The following is an 8,097-nucleotide window of genomic DNA, read 5'->3' as shown; positions in this document are numbered from 1 at the left end:
CCATACAAACAGATGTGCAACCGGCACAATGGGGAATGATCACCACACGCCCTGCTCACAACCCGGATGCATGTACACTCACCGCTCGACTCCAGACGGCTCTGCTTCTCTAGGACCTGGACGTGGAGCGCTGAGGATATGCGTTCCAGGACCCCCATCTGTTCTTCCGACAAGTGGCCCCGGCGCCCCTTGGCATCCGCTGCCTTCAAGAGGCGCCGGGCCTTGTTCAGGGTCCTGGACCTGAAGTCCTCCCAGCGCTTCCTGACATGTTGTAAGTCCCGGACTGCCACCCCCTCCGCGTTGATGGCAGTCACGATGTCAGTCCAGATCCGAGTCCGTCCTTCCTTGTCGGCGCGGGAACTTCCAAAGAGGGCATCATACTGCCCCAGGACTTGCTCCACCAGGACACCAACTTCGGTGGCACTGAAGCTGGTGCCCCTCTGCCTCTCTGGCCGGGGGTTGTCAGTGGTCACAGATGGTGTTAGCCCCGACATGACAACCCCAGAGGCAGGAGTGGGTGGGCAACTGGGTCCTGGGGCTGGGCTGTGGAGCGATGGAATTCCAGTCGGGAGTCTTCTGTTCCAGCAGGGGTGGTCACAGCAACAGCACCCCTGGCTGATGTGCAGGCAGCAAATGGCAGTGCACGTGGGCAGCAGGCAGTCAGGCAGCAGCAGATAGCAGGTGGGAGCGTGCTCGGGGCTCTGGGGGGCAGTAATTCGGCCTTCTGGGCAGGAGCGTGGTCTTCCGTGTGCTCACGCGTGGCCAGCTTGGTACGGAGTGAATTGGCACGTGAAAATCCTGCACGTCAGCGTGAAAACCGAGGAAAGGCCCTTAGCGCGTAAGCGCGTCAGCACGCATACGCGATTCCATTGGACCAAAGGCACTTAGCGCGTAAGCGCGTCTGTGACGTGACCCGCACGGGTGTTTCCCACACAGCACGTGATGACAGAGCACACGTGGAAAGACTGCACGTCAGAGTCTCATCGCGTGTAATTGGACAAAAGTGCGTGTACACGCGATTGGCCTATGTACGTGTATATGAGGTGTGCGCGGACACTTACACACGCAAGTACGTCAGCGCACCTGTATCCCGGTGTACGGCCATTTCCACCAATCACACGCAATGAGACTCTGACGTGCAGTCTTTCCACGTGTGCTCTGTCATCACGTGCTGTGTGGGAAACACCCGTGCGGGTCACGTCACAGACGCGCTTACGCGCTGAGGGCCTTTGGTCCAATGGAATCGCGTATGCGTGCTGACGCGCTTACGCGCTAAGGGCCTTTCCTCGGTTTTCACGCTGACGTGCAGGATTTTCACGTGCAAATTCACTCCGTACCAAGCTGGCCACGCGTGAGCACACGGAAGACCACGCTCCTGCCCAGAAGGCCGAATTACTGCCCCCCAGAGCCCCGAGCACGCTCCCACCTGCTATCTGCTGCTGCCTGACTGCCTGCTGCCCACGTGCACTGCCATTTGCTGCCTGCACATCAGCCAGGAGTGCTGTTGCTGTGACCACCCCTGCTGGAACAGAAGACTCCCGACTGGAATTCCATCGCTCCACAGCCCAGCCCCAGGACCCAGTTGCCCACCCACTCCTGCCTCTGGGGTTGTCATGTCGGGGCTAACACCATCTGTGACCACTGACAACCCCCGGCCAGAGAGGCAGAGGGGCACCAGCTTCAGTGCCACCGAAGTTGGTGTCCTGGTGGAGCAAGTCCTGGGGCAGTATGATGCCCTCTTTGGAAGTTCCCGCGCCGACAAGGAAGGACGGACTCGGATCTGGACTGACATCGTGACTGCCATCAACGCGGAGGGGGTGGCAGTCCGGGACTTACAACATGTCAGGAAGCGCTGGGAGGACTTCAGGTCCAGGACCCTGAACAAGGCCCGGCGCCTCTTGAAGGCAGCGGATGCCAAGGGGCGCCGGGGCCACTTGTCGGAAGAACAGATGGGGGTCCTGGAACGCATATCCCCAGCGCTCCACGTCCAGGTCCTAGAGAAGCAGAGCCGTCTGGAGTCGAGCGGTGAGTGTACATGCATCCTGGTTGTGAGCAGAGCGTGTGGTGATCATTCCCCATTGTGCCGGTTGCACATCTGTTTGTATGGGGTGGAGTATGGGTGGGGGTGTACAGGGCCGTGGGGCTGACACATGCGAGGGCTGTAATGTGTGAGACATGGATGGTGCTTGTGTGTGTGGGCTTGCATGGCAAATGCAGTTGTGCGTGCACACATGTTTGGATGAATGTGTATGTAAGTAGACATGTCCGTGATGTCAGGCATGTATGTTGTTTTCGGCTGCATGTATGAGCACTGTGTACATGTGCATGTGTGTGTATTTGTCAAAGGTGCAACAGTGATGCTACATGGATGCATGTGACAGCGGTATGTGGAAGCCTGATTGGCAGATGTGACATGGATGCCCGTCTGAACAGTGCGACACTTGGCAGAGGTGTAGACATGCATGCAAGTGTGGTGGTGTGTGTACATGTGTGGTGCACTTCCTGTGTTGCATGTGATGTATGGCTCCCCTTTGGCTGCTGATGCTGTTGTATGTGTAGGGATGGTGGTGGCAGTTGCGATATGGCTGTGGTATGGCTCATGTGTGCCAGTTGCAATGACATGTGTGTTGGGGATTGTGATGACATGTCTGAGGTTTGCCAATGCCACTCATGTGCAACTGTCATGCGTGTATGTGTCCATTGTACAGTGCCCTGATGCCTGTGTTTTGTTTCTCCCTGTCTGCAGCGTCAACTGATGAAGAGGGCGGAGAAGGTGCTGTGGAGCACAGCGGCGGGGATCCGACCGCCAGCCGGAGACGCAAGGCCCGGCTCCCCTCCCGTGTTGTCATCTCGTCGGGGAGTGAGGAGTCCGGTGCCGCGTCCCAGGCCGCAGCTGCCGGGGGGAGGTCCAAGAGGCGGAGGTTGGAGTTGGACTCCTCGGCAGCAGAAGGGGCAGCTGGGACCCCACAGGGCCCAACAGGGGAAGATGGCACGGAGTCATCCAGGTTGGTGGGGGGTCTGGTGGAGGAGGAGGCCGTGCAAGCACCAGAGACGGGGTCTGGAGGTGGGGATCCCACTGGTGCTAGTGGTGCAGTCCAGGACCAGGGACAGGAGGCAGCACAGGCGGCCGCGGAGGTGCCTGTGTGCAATCCTGTCCCCGATCCTGTCCCTGCATCATCTTGCACCAGCAGGGATGCCTACGTCCAGACCCGTTTCCAGGCAGGGGATGAGCTGACTTCAACTGGCCTTCCTCTGCCTGCGGACGTGGCTATCCAGGTCCGGGTTGAGCCTGTCCTGGCTGGTGTGGCGTTGCGTCAACGGGCCATGCGAGGTGACCTGCAGTCTTTTCATGGAGAGACAGCACGTCATCTCGAATGGCTCGTTGACCACGTCAGCCTGCTGGGACAGGTCACCCAGACCGGATTCCTCCGTCTGATGGGGCTTGTTCCGACCCCCTCCTCAACTGGACCCCCTACGCGCCAGTCGTCCTCTGTGCCATCTTCCCACCCATCAGTCACCTGGGTGCCCTGTGGAGCTGCCTCTGACAGTGCGGCCAGGCTGGTGGAGGAGGCATCCCTGCCACAGTCGGGAGTCGGACGTCCAGCAGGGGTGGCCACATCAACAACTGCACCCCAGCAGGCGGAGGATGTGCAGGCAGCAGGAGGCAGTGCACGGGCAGAGGCAGAGCAGCAGCAGCAACATGGTGGGAGCCATGAAGGCTCGGGGCCTTCGACATCGGAGGGGCAGGCATCGGCCGGAGGGCAGGAGGACCCAGGACAGAGAGTGTCTTCCGTGTGGCAGCGGTTGGGCCACGCCATAGGTGCGGAGCGGCGGCGGGCGGAAGAGGCGCGGCTCACAATGGTCAGGGCGGAGAACTCCATGCGGAGGGCCCTGAGGCGGGCCGAGTGCCTCGAGACAATCCGCAGGGGGTTGGAGGAGGACACGGCGTCGTCCCTGCGGACCCTCGGGGCCATGGAACTGGACCGCCTCCGGGACATCGAACAGGAGTTCGATGATGCCCTGGCCCGGAACACCACAGAGTGAGCCGCTGGACTTGCCCGCCGCCTTTGTATATAGTTCTTTAGTTTTAGGTTTCCTTTGTTTTTTCTTATGATTTGGAGTCGACGGACACTGCTCCACTTTTTGTATATAGTTGATATTTAGGTAGGTTTTTTAGGAGGTTTCCTTAGTTCAGTTGTGATGATGGACCCTTGTTATTTTTGTACATAGTTCTTTGTTGCATGGAGAGTTTTGACATTTCACTTTGGACAAAAATTTTTGGATTAGATTTTCTAGTTTTGTGTTTTTATGCGGACATGCAGCTTCTTTTTTCACATTTACATTGTGGTTAGTTTTCTTTCTTTAGCATTCGTATTTTTTTCAAATACATTTTTTTTCCATTGTTCACTGTGTGGTTTCATCTCATTGGTTTCATGCATGTCATGTTGTGTGTTTTCCCATTCAATTGGAAAATATGTGTGTGACGGACATGGGTTCATTTGCTTCATGAACATTGGGGGTGTAACATGTGATTTCCATTTCCATGTGGGTGAATGGGTTACTTGGTAGGGCTTTTTGGCTGTGGAGGCTGACCATTACGCACATGATTGGGGATTGTGAGGACCTGGTGGGGGCTGCACATGGTGGCAGGGGGGTGGGGGTGGTGGGAGACATGAGTGGGGGCCTGGTGGAGGGTGCCCCTGCACTGCTGGGGTGTGGGGGTGGTGGGAGACATGAGTGGGGGCCTGGTGGAGGGTGACCCTGGTGGCTGGGGGGTGGGGGTGGTGGGTGACATGAGAGGGGGCCTGGTGGAGGCTGCCCCTGCACTGCTGGGGGGTGGGGGTGGTGGGAGACATGAGTGGGGGCCTGGTGGAGGGTGACCCTGCACTGCTGGGGGGTGGGGGTGGTGGGAGACATGAGTGGGGGCCTGGTGGAGGGTGACCCTGGTGGCTGGGGGGTGGGGGTGGTGGGTGACATGAGTGGGGGCCTGGTGGAGGGTGACCCTGGTGGCTGGGGAGTGGGGGTGGTGGGTGACATGAGTGGGGGCCTGGTGGAGGGTGACCCTGCACTGCTGGGGGGTGGGGGTGGTGGGAGACATGAGTGGGGGCCTGGTGGAGGGTGACCCTGCACTGCTGGGGGGTGGGGGTGGTGGGAGACATGAGTGGGGGCCTGGTGGGGGCTGCCCATGGTGGCAGGGGGGTGGGGGTGGTGGGAGACATGAGTGGGGGCCTGGTGGAGGGTGACCCTGGTGGCTGTGGGGTGGGGGTGGTGGGTGACATGAGTGGGGGCCTGGTGGAGGGTGACCCTGGTGGCTGGGGGGTGGGGGTGGTGGGAGACATGAGTGGGGGCCTGGTGGAGGTTGGCCCTGCACTGCTGGGGTGTGGGGGTGGTGGGAGACATGAGTGGGGGCCTGGTGGAGGGTGACCCTGGTGGCTGGGGGGTGGGGGTGGTGGGAGACATGAGTGGGGGCCTGGTGGAGGGTGACCCTGCACTGCTGGGGGGTGGGGGTGGTGGGAGACATGAGTGGGGGCCTGGTGGAGGCTGCCCCTGCACTGCTGGGGTGTGGGGGTGGTGGGAGACATGAGTGGGGGCCTGGTGGAGGGTGACCCTGGTGGCTGGGGGTGGTGGGTGACATGAGTGGGGGCCTGGTGGAGGGTGACCCTGGTGGCTGGGGGGTGGGGGTGGTGGGTGACATGAGTGGGGGCCTGGTGGAGGGTGACCCTGCACTGCTGGGGGGTGGGGGTGGTGGGAGACATGAGTGGGGGCCTGGTGGAGGGTGACCCTGCACTGCTGGGGGGTGGGGGTGGTGGGAGACATGAGTGGGGGCCTGGTGGGGGCTGCCCATGGTGGCAGGGGGGTGGGGGTGGTGGGAGACATGAGTGGGGGCCTGGTGGAGGGTGACCCTGGTGGCTGGGGGTGGTGGGTGACATGAGTGGGGGCCTGGTGGAGGGTGACCCTGCACTGCTGGGGGGTGGGGGTGGTGGGAGACATGAGTGGGGGCCTGGTGGAGGGTGACCCTGCACTGCTGGGGGGTGGGGGTGGTGGGAGACATGAGTGGGGGCCTGGTGGGGGCTGCCCATGGTGGCAGGGGGGTGGGGGTGGGGGGAGACATGAGTGGGGGCCTGGTGGAGGCTGCCCCTGCACTGCTGGGGTGTGGGGGTGGTGGGAGACATGAGTGGGGGCCTGGTGGAGGGTGACCCTGGTGGCTGGGGGGTGGGGGTGGTGGGTGACATGAGTGGGGGCCTGGTGGAGGCTGCCCCTGCACTGCTGGGGGGTGGGGGTGGTGGGAGACATGAGTGGGGGCCTGGTGGAGGGTGACCCTGGTGGCTGGGGGGTGGGGGTGGTGGGTGACATGAGTGGGGGCCTGGTGGAGGCTGCCCCTGCACTGCTGGGGTGTGGGGGTGGTGGGAGACATGAGTGGGGGCCTGGTGGAGGGTGACCCTGGTGGCTGGGGGGTGGGGGTGGTGGGTGACATGAGTGGGGGCCTGGTGGAGGGTGACCCTGCACTGCTGGGGGGTGGGGGTGGTGGGAGACATGAGTGGGGGCCTGGTGGAGGGTGACCCTGCACTGCTGGGGGGTGGGGGTGGTGGGAGACATGAGTGGGGGCCTGGTGGAGGGTGACCCTGGTGGCTGGGGGGTGGGGGTGGTGGGTGACATGAGTGGGGGCCTGGTGGAGGGTGACCCTGGTGGCTGGGGGTGGTGGGTGACATGAGTGGGGGCCTGGTGGAGGGTGACCCTGCACTGCTGGGGGGTGGGGGTGGTGGGAGACATGAGTGGGGGCCTGGTGGAGGGTGACCCTGCACTGCTGGGGGGTGGGGGTGGTGGGAGACATGAGTGGGGGCCTGGTGGGGGCTGCCCATGGTGGCAGGGGGGTGGGGGTGGTGGGAGACATGAGTGGGGGCCTGGTGGAGGGTGACCCTGGTGGCTGGGGGGTGGGGGTGGTGGGTGACATGAGTGGGGGCCTGGTGGAGGGTGACCCTGGTGGCTGGGGGGTGGGGGTGGTGGGTGACATGAGTGGGGGCCTGGTGGAGGCTGCCCCTGCACTGCTGGGGGGTGGGGGTGGTGGGAGACATGAGTGGGGGCCTGGTGGAGGGTGACCCTGGTGGCTGGGGGGTGGGGGTGGTGGGTGACATGAGTGGGGGCCTGGTGGAGGCTGCCCCTGCACTGCTGGGGGGTGGGGGTGGTGGGAGACATGGATGGGGGCCTGGTGGAGGGTGCCCCTGGTGGCGGGGGGGTGGGGGTGATAGGGGACATGAGTGGGGGCCTGGTGGAGGCTGCCCCTGCACTGCTGGGGGGTGGGGGTGCAGGGGGACATGAGCAGGTGTGCAGGGTAGTCCTCTGTTTTGTGGGCTGCCTGCAGGGGCCGTGGAGGGTGTACAGGGAACACCTGTGAGGACCCACCCAGCCTAATTGCGTGTGATAATTCCCGCACACCCCTGTAATACACGTACCTGGCCAAATCGCATGTGAGAATTCCCGCGCACCCCTGTAATACACGTACCCAGCCGAATCGCGTGTAGAACTTCCCGTGTACCCCTGTAATACACGTACCCAGCCAAATCGCGTGTGATAATTCCCACATACCCCTGTAATACACGTACCCTGGCCAATCGCGTGTAGAACTTCCCACGCACCCCTGTAATACACGTACCAAGCCAAATCGCGTGTGATAATTCCCACGCACCCCTGTAATACACGTACCCAGCCAAATCGCGTGTGATAATTCCCGCGCACCCCTGGAATACACGTACCCAGCCAAATCGCGTGTGATAATTCCCGCGCACCCCTGTAATACACGTACCCAGCCAAATCGCGTGTGATAATTCCTGCGTACCCCTGTGATACACGTGCCCTGGCTAATCGCGTGTAAAACTTCACGCGTACCCCTGATATGCACGTTACCCGCTTTGCGTTCCTTGTTTGGCAGCCCTGTGGACTGGTCCAGGGTTAGCGCTGCCCTTTGCGATGATTTAGCGATTTTGATGGCTTTTCCTTGCGCGAGGGCGTTCTTGGGGGCGTTACTGGCGCTGCTGCAGGGTCGCTGCGATACTCTGCGCCACGGCTGGTTTGGGAGCCTGAAATCCATGAATACGCTGT

Source organism: Ambystoma mexicanum, chromosome 1p (genome assembly GCF_040938575.1).
Source record: "Ambystoma mexicanum isolate Mex_15411 chromosome 1p, UKY_AmexF1_1, whole genome shotgun sequence".
Classification (NCBI taxonomy): Eukaryota; Metazoa; Chordata; class Amphibia; order Caudata; family Ambystomatidae; genus Ambystoma; species Ambystoma mexicanum.
Note: the sequence above shows the minus strand (reverse complement) of the source record.